Below are 18,258 nucleotides of genomic sequence, written 5' to 3' on the forward strand. Positions count from 1 at the left end.
AGATGTGTTTTTCTGAGCCCATTTATTTGTTACTAAGTTAAGATTATAAAAAAAGGTTTAATTATTTTTATGAGAAGCAAAGGAAATCTCCATTTAAACCTAAATGTTTGATAGAACACCATACTTGGATAGCTTTATAACTGCTGAAGATTAAATTCCATACACTGTATTTGCCGATTTGTTCAAATTGTACCTGCTCTCATTAAACTTTGTAAGCACATAACAATAAATTTGCTAGCAGTTTACAACTTGTGGGAGGGTGATATTTGAAAGTCATTTATTTACACAAGTTTATTACTTGTTGCATTTTTTTGTCATAGAATTTACAGGGTTGCTGAAGTTTTAACCTTGAATTACTTTCATTTAAACATTCAAATGTAAGAACTGGGTGTGACGCTTTGATTAGATGCCACGTTGTCACAAGTTCCTCCTCCTTTTGTTACCAACAGAAAACAAAGTTTAATTGGCTAGGTTCAGGCACAGCCAGTAGCACAGAGATTAAAAAAAGACAAGATAATCATTGCGGAATAAACCGGTGCTTTAATGACCGAATGACAGGTAAGTTCACTTAGTTTATATTTTGACTTACGTTAGCCATTAACAAAAAGGAAAAACTGGTTTCATTTTACTTTAGCTTAGTATGGTTGAATTTTTACAACTTCCTGGTTTTTCAAACTACTGTTGGATCTACAAAAATTCAGTTGAGGCCATAATTTGTGTCTTTTTGTATCCACGATGACGATCTGTCCATTTTAACAAATAGAAGGATTATTTTACACGCTTGGTTACATTTTACAATTTAGCTACAGTTTGTTACTTGATAATTAGCCTGTAATTGGATTACAATCAGTAACTCTTCATTCTGGATAGCATACTTAAGTATATGGAATATCATGTTTAGCAAGAAGCTGAAGAGAAGGCAAGATAATGAAATAAAACTTACCAGAAAATTCCATCATATAAAGTTGATGTTAATAAAATTCTGACTGTGTGAAAGATGGAGGATGGAGATCAGCACCTTAACATGAAAGAGGGGATGTAGTTGAACATCTGCGAAGACAGGGGGTCTTCAGGTCAAAGGGAATCTTTTTAGAGTTGTCTGGAAAATTGTGAAGAAGGATGCTGCGCTTCTCAAGGCAGGTTGTTCCTGATCTTTGTCGCCTGCCATGTAAAGATTTACTCCCAGTCGCACTTGGGATCCCTGTCGTGTCAGCGTGTGTTAAGGTGCCAACTGACCTGAACCTTCTTGCTTCAGCATCACTTCAAACGCTGCTGAGGACATCTCACATCTATTGCTCAATATGTGCATCGATGAGATGACAGGTGTCAAGGTGAATGAAAGCATTTCATTTCCTATTGATGACAGCAGTCAAACATAGCTAGTACTGGAGTCTACCTCAATGTCAGACCACTTCTAATCGCACCAAAGCTGAATGAGGACAGGCAAGAAACTATGTCAACCACAAGGGGTGTCATGTAATCGATGTGGGGCTCATGTCTGATACAAAAATGGACTATTTCACATTATGCTTACTCAACAATAATGGTGATAGACTGTAAGTGCATCATACAGGTGTCCTAGAAATGCTGGTTGGTGACATCTTAAATGTCATAACTGCAGACTGAAAGTCCTTGACCGCTGCTGTACATTCCAGATTGCAGAAATGAAGTGCCATCGGAAAGGTTTACAGGTAATGGAAGTGGACTTCTGTGTTCATTCAGAAAGTTGCTCCAAGTCATTCCGCAGGTCATTCAGTCATTGGTATATTGCAGTCATTCTCTTATTTTCATGACAACATCCTTGAGTCAGCACCTCTGGCTCCCTTAGCAAAGCTAGCAGGAAACAATGAGTTTTCTCTAAGAAGTTCAGCAAGTCTGGCAGCATTTATGGAGAGAGAAACACAGTTAATGTTTTGTGCCCTATGGCTCGAGTTTAGAATGTCTGAAGCTGCCCTTCATGAAGCTACTTACATGTGCACCAAGTGCCAATCTTTTCAACTCACCAGTAATCCCATCCATGGTATAAAGCTGGTGTACGTGCTGGTATTTGGAAGAGACAAACTATTTAATAGTGTGTCCTTGATCAGGACTAATAAAATTTCTGCGAGGTATCTTCTCAAAGCCTCCTCAGAAGGCCATTGCTGCTGAGAAAAAGACTGAGAGGAAAGGGACAAGAGTTAGGATAGCAGTGAGACTGGCTGTGCATGGTCACACCATTAGAGACTCTCCTGTTTTATCAGAGAGGTGAGAGACCCCTACTTACTTCTATAGATATCTAATTATAACCACAGCATCACCATCAATGGTTTTCCTTCCCATTCTCACACAGTTATCTTTGGTGTCTCCCAAGGATCTATCCATAGCCCCTTATTATTTCCAATTTATACACAGTGGTTTCCACATGTACGCTGGCAACACTCAGTTTTACGTCACAAACCTTCCGCTTATCTTATTAAATATTGATAAGACTGAAAGCAATGATGTTTTTCTCCCCATCACAAAATCTACCCTCTCTGACCTCTCTCTCTCTATCTCTCTCTCTCTCCCCTTCCCCTCCCTCCACTGAATTCACCCCTTTCAGTCGTAATGTTCAGAGCCTCTGAACCTGTGATCCTGCAGTTTGTTTGGGATCCATGGAAGAAATTTGAGTAAGAAACAGTCTCCCTGCCCTGTCAAGCTGCTAGCCCTCTCCTTCTCCAATGTTCCTCTCTCAGTTATACTCTAATTTCATTGTCTCCAACCCTATCTGTAGACAAGTCGAGTTGTGATAGTTGGTGATTTCAATTACCTGAGGGTTGACTGGGATAAAAGTAGAATGTGGGACATGGAGAATAAAAATTCCTGCATGCTGTGCAGGAGAACTTTCTGGAACCATATGTTTCCAGTCCGACCAGGGAGGGAGCTGTGCTAGATCTGAGCCTAGAAAGCGAGGCAGGCCATATGGAGAAAATCAGAGTTTTTTTAGGGAAATAATGGTCACAGTTTAAGGTACAATATTAAGTTGGAAAAGGATAAAAATCAGTCAAGGTTTCAGATCCTAGACTGGAAAGGTGGCCTAAAAGTTGAACTTTAGTAGCTTGATTGGAAAGGGATTTTGTTGGACAAAACAGAAGGTGAGAAATGGGAAACTTTCAAAGAGAGATGCATAGGGTGTGTGCTCAGTACTACCAGTGAGAAATGAATACGGGGTAACCAAAGCTAGAGTACACTGGAGGACAAAGGATATTGATGAGAAAATTAGGAAGGAAAACAAGGCATTTGCTGCATTACTGAATAATAATAGCAATAGTGATCAGGAAGAGTATCTCAAATGCAGCAGCGAGGCTAAGAGGAAGCATGAAGCAAGGATGGCAGGTTGTGCTAACCCAAACAGTAAACAGTTCATCAAACATTATTCATAGTTAAAGATCAGTGAAGGATAGAGTGGGGCCCTTAAGGAACAAACTGGATACGCGGCTTTCTGAAGCAAAGGATATGGCAGAGGTACAGATTAGAAAATGGTGACAATGGCCCAGTTGAAAATGTGGGTGTTGAGCTACTGAGCAGTATAGTGATAGATAAAGAAGAGGTGCAGCACTCCAGGCAGACAAATCACCAGACCCTGATGGGAGGCATCCTACGTTGATGTGAGAGGTAAAGGAGCAAATTGCAGAGCTATTAGCAGATTGTTTCCAGGTCTGCCTGAACACAAGATTAGTCCTGGGGGAGTGGAGGATTGCAAATGTGATGCCATTGTTTCAGAAATGGACAAAACATAACCCAGGAACTATAGACCTGTCAGCCTGACTTCACTTGTAGGAAAATTGATCAGGCTGTAATATGGGATAAGGTAAGCATACACTTAGAGAAAAATAAGTTAATACTAGATAGCCCACAGAAATATGGAGGTAGTACATTTTGGTAGAAAAAATATGGAAAGACAATACAGGCTCAATAGTACAACTTTGAGGGGAGTACAGGAGCAGGAGGACCTTAGGTTTCACAGGCATAATTCTGTGAAAGTGGCCAGGTAAGTTGAAACAGTTATTAAGAAAGCTTATAGATTCCTTTGGATTATAAATAGAGGCAGAGAGTATAAAGGTGAGGAATTAACACTGCACCTTGCAAATAATTGGTCAGAAACCATATTTGGAGTATTGTGTGAAGTTCTGGGCATCTTATTTGAGGAAGGATGTTAAAACCCTGGAGAGAGTTCAAAGGAGATTTACTAGAAGGGTTCCAGGAATGAGGGATTTTTGATACAAGAGAAGATTGGAGAAATTGTGTCTATTCTCCTTGGAGCAGAGAGGATTAAGAGGGGACCTCATTGAGGTGTTCCAGATTATGAACACTTCTGACAAGCTAAAGAAGGGCATTCTGTTTCCACTCGCTGTGTCAGTAGCTAGAAGTCACAATTACAAGATTGTCACCAAGTCAGCTAGGAATGAGATGAGGAGAAGCTTATTCACTCAGAGTATGTGCTCATGTGGACATTGTGTGGAGCAGTACACAGAGCCCGAGGGCTGTCAAGATTTGTTGTCCTCTTAAAGGAACATAAACTCTGGAAAGCAGGATCTTAACGAGATACTTATTTTTCAGGAGGCAATCTGAAAATTGTGACCCTTGTACATCTCAATGATGGATGACTGCTCCTTGCAAATTGAAGCTTGAGTCATCTAACTGCAGCCTGTATGTAATCTTACATAATTCCATTTGAATGCTCAGGCAAACAAAGTCAGAAGGACGACATTTGTGCAAAGGGAACAAATTATTATGCAGTTCGTGACAAATTAACGTAATCTTTTTCAGTTATGAAACCAGCAGTCCCTAGAGGGCAAGAATACCTCTGCATCAAAACTGACTCAGTTCTGATTATAAAATGTGAGGCTAGATGAACACAGCAGGCCAAGCAGCATTTCAGGAGCACAAAAGCTGACGTTTCGGGCCTAGACCCTTCATCAGAGAGGGGGATGGGGTGAGGGTTCTGGAATAAATAGGGAGAGAGGGGGAGGCGGACCGAAGATGGAGAGAAAAGAAGATAGGTGGAGAGAGTATAGGTGGGGAGGTAGAGAGGGGATAGGTCAGTCCAGGGAAGACGGACAGGTCAAGGAGGTGGGATGAGGTTAGTAGGTAGGAGATGGGGGTGCGGCTTGGGGTGGGAGGAAGGGATGGGTGAGAGGAAGAACAGGTTAGGGAGGCAGAGACAGGTTGGACTGGTTTTGGGATGCAGTGGGTGGAGGGGAAGAGCTGGGCTGGTTGTGTGGTGCAGTGGGGGGAGGGGACGAACTGGGCTGGTTTTGGGATGCGGTGGGGGAAGGGGAGATTTTGAAGCTGGTGAAGCCCACATTGATACCATTGGGCTGCAGGGTTCCCAAGCGGAATATGAGTTGCTGTTCCTGCAACCTTCGGGTGGCATCATTGTGGTATTGCAGGAGGCCCATGATGGACATGTCATCTAAAGAATGGGAGGGGGAGTGGAAATGGTTTCTGCAATGCCACAATGATGCCACCCGAAGGTTGCAGGAACAGCAACTCATATTCCGCTTGGGAACCCTGCAGCCTAATGGTATCAATGTGGACTTCACCAGCTTCAAAATCTACCCTTCCCCCAGCGCATCCCAAAACCAGCCCAGTTCGTCCCCTCCCCCCACTGCACCACACAACCAGCCCAACTCTTCCCCTCCACCCACTGCATCCCAAAACCAGTCCAACCTGTCTCTGCCTCCCTAACCTGTTCTTCCTCTCACCCATCCCTTCCTCCCACCCCAAGCCGCACCCCCATCTCCTACCTACTAACCTCATCCCACCTCCTTGACCTGTCCGTCTTCCCTGGACTGACCTATCTCCTCCCTACCTCCCCACCTATACTCTCTCCACCTATCTTCTTTTCTCTCCATCTTCGGTCCGCCTCCCCCTCTCTCCCTATTTATTCCAGAACCCTCACCCCATCCCCCTCTCTGATGAAGGGTCGAGGCCCGAAACGTCAGCTTTTGTGCTCCTGAGATGCTGCTTGGCCTGCTGTGTTCATCCAGCCTCACATTTTATTATCTTGGATTCTCCAGCATCTGCAGTTCCCATTACCTCAGTTCTGATTATCTATTTTTGTAAATACAAAACCATTCTGCCTCAGATTAAGTCACTATCAGATTCTCTTTCAGACTTGTCTGCCTTATTTTAATACTGCCCTGGCTTCTTCATTATTCTTCACCTTCAGCATTAGCTCCCTCAGTACCTCTATCTGACTCCCCTTCTTCCTCATCTGAGGAGACAAGTTGGCTGGGCCATCTCCCAATCTTCTAAGCTGTCACCAAGACATCTTATCCAACATTCCCTATTCAGGAACCTGTATCTGGAATGCTCATTGCCCCAGCTGCCACCTTCATTGGAGGATTAATTCACTATTTTTTCTAAGAACATAAGCTTCTTATTTTCCCAAACAATACATCGATAATAGTGTATACATGGCATCAGATGAATTGTTGAATGGGGCATCATGACCTCAGTGAGTCTTATTGTTCTCATTACCTTTCAATTTGTTTTCATGCTCCAGAGATCTGTTTATATTTTGTAGAAGGCAGGTTTCTGGTGTAACATTCACATGCCACAGGAAGTATTAAATACAAAATACTACATGAATTTAGTTTTAAAAAGAGGACCCCCGAACTTTCCACCACAGCATGGTTGCAGCATTGCCTTCCAAGCTGCCCAGCTGTGGTTCTGCCTGCAGGAGATGCCAGATACAGGTGATGGCTCCCTCGGTATTGCAAAGGTGCCTCCGGCACTGTCCTCCACACATTTGCAGGCAGTTGCAATGCCTTTACTACACTCTGCGCTGGTACATGCCTCGCTGGTACTGAAAAACCCTGGTTCCTCTCTTCAAATGTTGCTTGCTCATCCACAGCCGCCACTCCTGTGTCTCTGGTTTGGTTGATGTTGTTCATCCATTCCCCTCGTCCTCTTCCTCCTTCATGTTCATAACCGGAGTGAAGGTAACAGTGTTGCTGAGAGTCAAGTATCTGACATGAAAGTACCATGTGTTTCACCTCCCTGATTCTGCCATGTGCAAAATATTTGTGGCCTTAATCTTTCAGTTTCTGTTTTGATTGTCTCAGTTGGCCGTGATGGCACAGTACAGGAATATGTGCAAATAGATCTCAAGTCCCTGTCTTTGGACTCCACATTCTCTGAGACACCTTGTTTTGAAAACACATATATAGAAAGGCAATGCGTGTAAACTTTCTTTTTGAGTAGTTCACCTTCTACTTTCGCTTTCCTGTGTACAGCTTTGCCCACATTCACCAATACTGTAGATGGCCTTCCCCTATCCTCTGGTGTCATGTCCTTCCTCCCTTTGTGACTACCAGCCCTTTCACAATCTCCCTTTAAATTCCTGCTCTTCCCTTGATTCCCCTCCCATCTAGACGTGCAGGGCCAACCTGAGTTGTACACTGCCACCTAATCAATTCACCTTCCCTTTCTACCTCCCAATGCTCCAAATGGTGAACAATGTAGCTCCCATTCTCCCTTTCCAACCTGCTCCTCATGCTACAATTTCTCCACTGTATCCCAGTTTGCTCCGTCCATTAGCCCAGAATCCTTTTATTGTCCCCAACAATTGCACCCTTTAAGTTCCACTTCTTTCTGCTTGCTTATACCTTGCCCAACTTCCAGTGAACCTTTTCTGATGAGTCCCCTTCCCATTTCAGACATCTTTTTTAATTGAGTCCCCTGCCTTTAGGCTGAGATCTGAAGAAAAAGATGAATGAATACAGTAACAGTGTCAAATTCTGTAATTCATTTGATACAATTTATCCCCATGTTGTTAAAGTAAATCTTGTAGCTATTACCCCATCTTGCTTGAGATGCTGATGACCCTTTAAAAATTGCATTTACTTCATACAGTGCATCGACTGTGTGCCAGATATGTTCAACTTTTATGTAAATTGGAAAGGTGATTAAAACAACTGAAATTAAATTGAAAACAATTGAAAAATCTCGGAAATTTTATGAACTAAATAAATGCAGAGAACTGAAAGTTGCACAGTATGTTTCTTTCTCGCAGAAGTGTGAGTACTCATTTCAAGTAACATGAAGCACAATACATTATGAAATTTTGTCCATCGAGAAAAACAAATTGTTCAACATCTAGTTCTGGATTGAGACCAAAACACAGGCAAGATGCTCACTGGTCATTTTAATTTAGGTACAAATGATTCACTTTCAAATTTGCCCTGATGTTTGTTGGTTCAAATGATTTTTTTTTCATTTTAATTGCATATTTTCTATATGATTGAGAAAGAGGAAAACAGTTGCTCGAATGATCCAGCTGTTCTCACAAGGACAAGATGGTGCTCCTCCTTTTTGGGCATCGATAAAAATGAAGCTACCTGCTGATTATCCTTTGGGCCTCAGCAGAATCTGAGGCACACTCTCCCCTACATCAAAGACATCTTGGAAATGACTGCCAGACTACTCAGATCTCTTGGCATCATGGTAGCCCACAAACCCACCAACACACTAAAACAGCAGTTAATGAACTTAAAAGACCCTATACAGACAACAAGCAAAACGAACGTCATTTACAAAATACCTTGCAAGAACTGTGACAAGCAGGCAGAAGGCTAGCCACCAGGATACATGAACATCAGCTAGCCACAAAAAGACATGACCCACTATCACTAGTATCCTTACATACAGATGAGGAAGGACACCACTTTGATTGGGACAACACATCCATCCTAGGACAAGCCAAACAGAGACACGCATGAGAATTCCTAGAAGCATGGCATTCGAACCGGAACTCCATCAACAAACACATTGATTTGGAGCCCATCTACCACTCTCTGAGAAAAAGTTCAGGAAATGACATTAACACAGGAAATGACATCACCAACCCAAGGAAACCTAAACACATAAATAGAAAGCGGAACATAACACCAGCGCTTCACTGGAGGTTCTCTGATGATGTTACCTAGAATGGTGATGAAATGTCTGAAAACGAACCTTCCAGCACACCGAGCAAACTCACATCCAGAACCTCAACCTGAGCTACAAATCTTCTCAAAACTCACTAGCACATATCCTCCTGTTAAAGCTAAACACTGCAGACGCTTGTGATCCTACCGGACTTGAAACATTAACTCTGTTTTTCTCCCAACAGATGCTGCCAGACCTGCTGAGTTTCTCCAGCATTTTCTATGTTATTTTGCACATAGTCTCCTACCTGGGTGTTGTACCCATATGTCCCAAATCTGCAGGATTACATTGTTTTGTCACACCAGAATGAGAGCGAAAAGCAAAATATTACAATGAGATTAATGTTTTCTAAGCGTTCAATGTATCTCTGAAAGCCCTCTACTACAGTTGAAACTTTAGGTTCTAAGGTGAAGGATGAAACGTAGCCACTTGTTACTCTTGAGGTACACTCTGACTGAGTTGGAGAGACAAACTGCCAAGATCCTTGTAAACCTGTTAAAGTGATTAATCTTCTGGACTGAAACCCAACACTCCCAACCTTCGCAATCTTACATTAGCAGAGCTATAGAAACCAGAACCTGTAAATCAGAGGTCAAAAGAAATCTGAGCTGGCACAATTTTCTATATTCTGATCATTATACTAATGGAAGTTCTATTGTGTTGCTTATGGCCAGTCTGAGGTTCAGAGCACAATTATCAATTTAAAAGAGCCTGGTTCCTTTAAATGTAATTGGGAGTTGTCTAAATTGGTTAATACCACCCAGTGGTATTATCAGTGGACTGTTAATCCAAATACCCAAGTAATATTCTGGGGACCTGGATTCAAATCCCATGGAACCAAGTGGTGGAAATTGAATTCAACAAAAATCTGGAATTGAGTTTTAGGGTGACCAGGATTTCCAATTGTCAGAAAAACCCAATTATTTACTAGTGACCTTTAGGGAAGGAAATTGCTATCCTTACCTAGTCCAGCCTCTATGAGACTCCAGGCCCATAGAAATGTGGTTGAAGTGTTGAGGCTATTAGGGATTGGCAGTAAATGCTAGTCTATCAAGTGTCACCAAAACCCTATGAATGAATTTTTAAAAATCTGTATATTCTCTTGTGGAAATCTTGATAACAACAGCTATTTGTAAGTATATTCATTGAATAACAATTAAAATTGATTCTATACTTCAAAATCTGTTCTAGCATTCACAAAAAATCACTTTACCCTCCTTCAACACCATTCCATGCCAGTTTATAAGCTGTACACACTTTTGAGAGTCATCGATCATGAAATTCGTAGAGTAGTTGCAACATGAAAGCCTGTCATGTTTGTACTGGCTCTGTGCAATATCAGTTGAACTCTTTCGAAATGACCCTGCATATCTATTTTTGGTGTTCCACTTTCTTTTAAAAGAATTAATTGAGTCTACCCTCATGATTCTCTCAAGAAATAACCCATTCACTGAGTTAGAAAGTTAGTGTAAATGGGAATATTGGGTCAGTGTCAATGTGGAGTTACCCTGATAGATCTTGACATGGGAAATTTGGCACTCTGCTTTGTGTGCAGAAACCTGGAGGCTGTGCTGGATGTGATGGTGCAGAGGCAGGTAGTCCACTTGTCTCTGGACCTGCAGAGGACACCACGAAACCAGACCATGTCAGCCTGGTTGAAAGTTGTCATCGAGATCAGTGCAGTCTGGGCCATCTGTAGGGAAAAAAGTCAATCAACTTCTCCACTCCGTCAGTGCAAGTGCTCCCAGCTTCTCCCTAATACCTCACACTCACCCTATCTCTGCTACTACACCAACATCCCACCAAGGCTCGTGCGTTGCCACCCTCACTGTTCCCTGCATCATCCTCCCTCACTCATTCTCACTCCTGACACCTCTTATCCTGCATGACCACTGTGCTGCCTATTCACTCACTCAGGACACCTCCCAGCTGCATTAAAAATAACAGCTGTGTCACCCTCATTTTTATCTCCCATAATAACTGTCATTCCTGGAGCAAAACAGCCTGAAATAAGGCAGAGAGAGCCTAGATATGTGGTGGCTTGCCTGTACTTGGCTCCTTATACGTTAGGAAGAGAAGATTCTGACTCTGCTCAACTAGCTGACTGACCACGTACAAGCCTCTGGGCTGATATCGTAAGCTGGCCTTGATTTACTGTGCCAGGACCCCATAAATAAGGGCAATCTCCCTTGAGTTGACTGAAGATTGCTGGCGACCAGGACAAGTCTCCTGCCTCTCTACTTGCACTAAATGCCATGGAAATACAGTAGGTCAGTGAGCCTGATAATTGGCTGAGGGACAGCTGCAAAAATACAAAGCTAAGCAACGCAAGGTAGAGATGCTGTGAGCATCTAGGTAGGGTCAGAATGAGTGAATGCTGAAAGATCAGGCTAAATGATGAAAAGATGTTTCCCTTCATGGGAGAGTCTAGAACCGTAGGGCATAGTCTCAGATAAAGGGTTGCCCTATTCAAAACTGAGATGAGGAGGAATGTCTTCTCACAGAGGGTTGTCAGTCTTTGGAATTCCTTGCCACCCAGAGATGTGTATATTTAAAGCTCATATAGAGAGATTCTTGATCAGTAGAGCAGTCAGGGGAAAGCCCAAGAAAGTGGGTGTGAGGAATATTGGATCAGCCATGATCCTATTGAATGGCAAGGCAGGCTCAAGGAACCAAGCAGCCTTTCTTGTTCCTCTTTGTAACAGTCTTACGATATTATTTGTGTAGTGCAAATGTTACCTGCCACTTGTCAACCTCATGCAGTTAAATTTCAGTGTTAGAGACTGCAGATGGCTTTGAAACACAACCTTGCCCACTGAGATGGTGCGGCTGAGTTCTGCATACAGCAGCAGCAGTCCAGGGTGGCTGCCTGGTCAGGAACAGTAAGGCCACTAGCTGAGTGGGTAGGGGATTGCTGTCACCCTGAGAGAAAACAGCAAGTTGGTGCATAATGGAACCACTCCCACTCTCACACAGTGACACTTCAGCATTGTCTCAGCAGTTCTGGCAATCTGTTGCTAAACATATTGCTGAATTGCTGTGATACCCTGCAGACCACATTAGCACAATAATTCAAAAGCGTATGATAGCAGTCTGACCTTCCACTGAAGTACTCCTATTTGCTGCTGCTTGTGCTGCATTCAAAGCTAAAACATAGACAGGAAAGGTTTAGACAGATACAAGCCAAACGCAGGCAGATGGGGCTAGTTTAGTTTCGGAAACTAGGACAGAATAGATGAGTTGGAGTGAAGGGTATGTTTCCATGCTGTATGACTCTATGACAACACCAAGGGACATTGCACAGTGATTTGGTCTACAAACGTGAGAATGAGGTGAAATGAATGATCACTGCTGCCACATGAGAAAGATTGGTTCCAAGGTCAATGTAAAGTCCTGTGCCAAGTTGGTTCTGTACTCTTCCGCGCTGCTTGACATTAGCCACAGTTATATATTTGAAAGTGATAAATTTGGAGAGCTCTGGGGAGAAGACTGGGGAGTGGGACTTGCTGGTTAGCCCCAACAGGAGCTGGTACAGACAAGATGGATTGAATGGCCTCCTTTTTTCTGTAAAGTTCTTTGATTCTGCGGTTGTCGTGGTTAGTTTTCCCATGCACGAAGCATTTTGCCTTGCATTGTTTACCAGCATTCTTCTGTGATGCCTTCCCCTGATCTATCCTCAAAGATGCAGACAATGTTAGTAAATGACCTGGTGGCTGAGAATGTCGATTCAAGTGATGGTGCAATGCCATGAGTGCCCCTGTTTTTGATATTCCTGCCCTGCCTGACAGCTTCAAAATATTGGCAACTGAAAGCAAAAAGCCACAAATGTGAAGTTGTGGAGAAAGGGAGGAAAAGGAAAGGGTGTCAGCCGACAGCATTTGTAACTTATATGTCTGAGTGCGGTGTGAGGTTGAGGTGGGAGGTGAGGGTGGGGATTAAATTTGAGGATATTGTTCTCTTTGATGATGTCAGACCAACCCCAAACACAACATTATTACACAAACATATTACATCATTACATCCCAATAAAGTCAGGACTGTCTCCTGTGTGGGCTATTGGTCATGCAAGCATGTGTGTTCCCCACTTGTCAGTTTCTATTGCCTCTGGTTATATATCACTTTTGTGACAATACTATAACTTTTAGAGGTGTATTCTGTCCCTTTTTTTAAATGAAGAAAGATTAAGAAGAGCACTTTCTCAAGCCAATAAAGTGAACAGCTTGTGAGGCCTTTTGTGAGGCCAGTTTTAGATGTCAGCAGTAGTATTTGCTCGCGTCTTGAAACTAGATGTGAAAGCTTTTATTCCTCTCTGTTGGAGCTAAACGTTGGGGTTCCCTTCTTGCAGGAATTGTATATGAAACAATCTGTTTTACAGAATTGCCTTTGCCATGTGTGTGTTTATGGGATATTACTGTATTGGAGCAATTAATTACAAGCAGTTAATATATTTATTATTTTGTTAAGCATTTTGAAAGAGTTACAGTTAAGCCAATTTTTTCTTGTCTTAATTGTAGTGTAAAAAAAAGTGTTTTGCTTGATATCGAGTAGTTTGACCAAAGAATTGCATCTGGAAGGCAATGCCATACACTTACTTTTACCATAAGAAAACATTAGAGTCTAGACTATCTTCTTAATATATTTTGAGGGATTTTGGCCTGGTCCATAACACTTAGTCCCACAAGACAGCAAAGTATGTCAAGGACTATGAAAAACTCTTCTTGATTGATGAATAGTTGCCAATGTGCGTAAGTTGTGAGAAGAGGTTGTGAAGCTTCGCTGTGCTCAGTGTGTATTTTTAGGGCCTATCCAATTGACCTCATAGAGCCTTACCCTTAGTTTTAACAATTTGGGACCTCTGTGATTGCATACAAGCAAGTTGGTTCCTGTCCTAAACATAGTGTGACTTTTGAGAATTTAAGCCTCAATTAGAGCGAAACACTGACATGACATCAAACAGTTCTGAGTATAGAAAAGGGCCCATATGAATGTTATTCCCCATGCACATTAGTATTTTAAATTGCTGATAATATGTTTAAAAGTATACATCCATTTCACAATCCATACTGATATTATGATTGAATAAATTCAATTAAACACCACTTTCATTCTATAGTCAAATATACTCAAAATGGATGATTAAGAATCTGCTATTTTCCACACAAGGCTGGGTTTTCTCTCATTTAGTACTTCTCACAGATTCTCTTAGACGTGTGTCCTCATTAGCTTGTATTATTTTACACATCCCCTATTTCAGCTGCCTTAGTCTACTACCACCTAAAATCTTCTTGTACTTGCTCAAATTTCTAAGAATGAGCAGTAATATGAACCCAGAATGAAATAAGGTGTGGCTTGAAACATATCTCTACGTTTGCTAAGCCTAACAACCCATTTCTGGAATCCACGTTGTTCTTTACACAATACCAACTTTAAAGTTTCAATGCCTATGATCAGTGCATTCAGTGAACACAAAGGACACTGCACATAAAATATGCTTGAGACTTGTTTCATTGATGTTGACCGATAGTAAAGAAAACAAAATTACTTGGGTGTTAGCTCTTCCAGTCATTCAAGATTAAATTATGAATTGCAATTCTCATATTTAAAATTAACCTTCAATATCCAATTAAAAACTGCATAGATTTTGGTCATGAGCACAGTACAAGAGGAAATCTCTTCAGCCTCATCATCGCTGACCTAAATTGCTTCAAGATCCCTTCAGTCCACAATTTCAAAGTTCTCATTTGTAATGGGTTTTTCCCTCTCTGCCTGTGTAACCACCTCCATTTTTTAAACTCATTCACGGGATGTGGACATCATTAGCGAGGCCAGCATTTATTCTCCATTGGACAATTAAGAGTCAACCTCATTGCTTTCAGATTGGAGTCACATGTAAACCAGCTGAGGTAAGAATGACTGTTACCTTCTCTCAAGGACATCAGGGTTTTTCTCCAGCAATTGGCAGTGGCTTCATGGACATCATTAGACTCTTGATGCCAGATTTTTAATGATTTCCATAACACTGCTTGCCAGAACATTACCTGGGTCCCTGAATTAATAGTTGAGCAATAATACTACTTGACCAGCCTGTTCTCAAAGCTCCCTCCATTGTATAACCACATTCCAAACTCTGCATTACTATGACTTTAACATGTTTTACATTCTCATCTCCTACACACCGTCAACAGCTTCCTTTGCTGCAAATACTCCAGATCCCTCCCTAAACTTAGATAGCAAAGTGTGGAGCTGGATGAACACGGCAGGCCAAGCAGCATCTCAGGAGCACAAAAGCTGATGTTTCGGGCCTAGACCCTCCATCAGATGAAGGGTCTAGGCCCGAAACGTCAGCTTTTGTGTTCCTGAGATGCTGCTTGGCCTGCGATGTTCAAGCAGCTCCACACTTTGTTATCTTGGATTCTCCAGCATCTGCAGTTCCCATTATCACCCTCCCTAAACTTACTTGTCTTTTCGTGCACTCTACCACCTTCCTTAAAAATCACTTTAATGTAGCTTTGGTCATCCCTCCAAATGTCCCTTTTGGTTTTGTGTCCATTTTTATCTTGACACTTGTTAAGTATTTTAAGATCTTTTCCAATATTAAGACAATATATGCATGCATCTTGTTGTTGCTGAAATGAGTCATAAATTTCAGGTAAGAACCAAAATTGGGTGTTCCAGACTCTCAGGTGTGGTTTTTCCCAGTTGACTGCCTTGCATACCTGTGGTATCAGCTGCACTTACCAGTACATGATATGTGATTCTGGATAATGATTGTTTGGGATTGTTTGCCTTTGTCTTGGGCTTATCTGGTGATTAGTGGTAGAAGATGTACTATTATAGCATATCTGCAGAAAGGCACTGTTTCCAGATAACAAGTATTATTGCAAGACAACAATAAGTATAGTCACATTTGGTGAGGAGTTATTGGAACTGATCCAGAGATATTTTCTCTGAAAGCTAGAGTAGAACTCCTTGTCTCCACACTTATCTAACCTTAGTGGCTGAAAAACAAAGAGCCTGTTGATCTTCTTTATGCTGATGGAGCACCAGCAAAGGTGTTAGGTTAGAAATTCCTGGCAATAGATCTGGCGGTAATGACTATAATGTATGACTTGGGGGTGATGCTTGTGACATTATTGGTCTTACTCTTAGTGGTAGCCAGTACAGAGGAAGAAGGTGGTACATTATGTAAAGGGTTCATCATTGATCTGAAGTGTTGGGTGGAATCTTCTAGGCCTGGGAGTGTGTAAGGAGCTTAATTAGGAGGGATGTTGGGAACCAGGACCTCACACCCTTCTTGCCTCCACCAGAATGAAGTCCTGAGTGGGAACATTTAAACTCCACCTTCCATTCCTGCTACCAATTGAAACAAGAAGTGGACAATTAATGATGGCTAAGGATTTATTCCTGCTGTAGCTACAATTCTTATAGCTCCAGGTGAAGGGATCTTGTGGTACAGTGGTCATGCCCTTACCTCTGAACCAGGAAGCCTGGGTTCAAGTCTCGCCTGATGAGAAAATGTCCAGCAGCAGGTGAGATAGGCAAGAGTTGGCCTGACTGACATACTAACCAGGGCTGGCAGGTTGTCAATGGTTTTGGGAGCTATCTGTGGTTCCATCCTAAATCTGCAATAAATTCGTGCACATTCAAGGGAATGGAGAGCAGGTGTGACCTCTGACACCAGCTACTTGGCCCTTCCTTCCAACCTCCCTGGCTGCCTCTCCCCATGATCCCCACCCTGCAAGATTCCCTCTTTCTCAAGCAACGTTTAGTTTTCCTGTGATGATCCCTGAAGTGGAACTGACAGTGGTTATAATCTCTGTCACAATAGGCCAGCAGCTCTTGGGATGGGACTACTTTATTCTGGATTCTACTTATTTCCTAAGCATTTCTAGCCTTTTCTGTTTCTAGTTCAGGTTTCCAGCACCACTGAAATATTTTGGCTTTGCATTTGTTATGTTGCTATATTGAATCCTTTAGAAAATACAGACAACAAATAGAACAAGGGACATCTCTGGCTGTCACATTTAAGACTATAGAGTAATTGTGCAGAAGGAACATCTAATATTGAATGAGATCAAAGTGTTGCTAAAATTAATTTCTTGCTTGCATGTTTTCAGGTGCTGACCTCTAAGTATGTCAATTGCATTACGTTTCTTTTGCTATTTGAATTGTTTGGTCACTTAGTTTACTAAGATTACTGTCACATTGCGAAGGAATGTCTGGTGTTACGTCAAACATATCACAGCGAGCAAGAATAAGATATAATGGGATATCCCCTGCTAATGTTTTATTTAATTTGAGGTCAGGTGATAAACTCAAAGTAACTGAGAAAGCAGGCATCAATAGATGAAGTAGTTCTAAGTTAAGATAATGTATCTGTCTGTGAAACAACTATAGATCCAAAGCCACGTTTAAAGTGAATCTGATTACTATAGAATGGACCAAGCAGGACAAACAGGGCAAATTAAAAATACCTTACCACAGATGCTGGAATACCTAGTGAAGTTTCTTTGGACTACTTCCCATGCCTGTAAATCTTTCCTTAGATAAGGAGACCAAAATTATTCACAGTGTTCTAGATGTGCTCTGACTGATACCATGTGTAGTTTTGGCACGACCTCCCCATTTTTATACTAAATAAAAACCGAAAGAACTGCAGACGCTGTAAATAAGACACAAAAACAAAGTTGCCGGAAAAGCCCAGCAGGTCTGGCAGCATCCGTGAAGGAAAAAACAGAGTTAATTTTGGGTCCGGTGACCCTTTCATGAGGAAGAGTTCTGAGGAAGGGTCATTGGACCTGAAAAGTTAACTCTGCTTTTTCCTTCACAGATGCTGCCAGACCTGCTGAGCTTTTCCAGCAACTTTGATTTTGTTCCCCATTTTTATACTCTGTTCCTTTTGAAATAAAGGTTGGTAGATGATTTGCCTTCCTAATTACCAGCTGAACATGGATGCTAGCTTTTTTATGATTCGTGCATGAGGACCTCCAAAACCCGTGGAGCTGCAGCTTTCTGTCATCCTTCTCCATTTAGATAGTACCTGGCTCTTCCATTCTTCGGGTCAAAATGCATAACCTCACAGGGCCTCGGGTCGTGTTGTAAAGCAAAGGGACCTAGCGGTTCAGGTACATAATTCATTGAAGTTTGTGTCACATTTCGTCAGGTTGGTTTAAAAGGTGTTTGGCACCCTTGCCTTCGTTGCTCAGTCATTTGAGTCAAGGGGATGGGAAATCATGTTGAGGTTGTACAGGACTTTGTCGAAGCCTCTTCTGAAATACTGTGACCAGTTCTGGTTGCCCAGTT

General features: G+C 42.0%; 1 protein-coding gene across 2 annotated transcripts in view; it reads left to right on the forward strand.

Annotated features, from left to right (window-relative positions):
- Window positions 1-402: 402 nt before the first annotated feature.
- The window catches only part of LOC125460333 (protein FAM3A-like), a 43,373-nt gene continuing 25,517 nt past the window's right edge, over window positions 403-18,258 (forward strand). The window contains exon 1 of one of the 2 annotated variants that reach the window (XM_048547709.2): window positions 403-558. The gene's annotated coding sequence lies outside the window, so the exon portion shown is untranslated. The remainder of the gene's footprint in view (window positions 559-18,258) is intronic. The other variant, XM_048547707.2, reaches the window with a different exon arrangement.

The sequence above is a fragment of the Stegostoma tigrinum genome, chromosome 11 (assembly GCF_030684315.1).
Source record: "Stegostoma tigrinum isolate sSteTig4 chromosome 11, sSteTig4.hap1, whole genome shotgun sequence".
Lineage (NCBI taxonomy): Eukaryota > Metazoa > Chordata > Chondrichthyes > Orectolobiformes > Stegostomatidae > Stegostoma > Stegostoma tigrinum.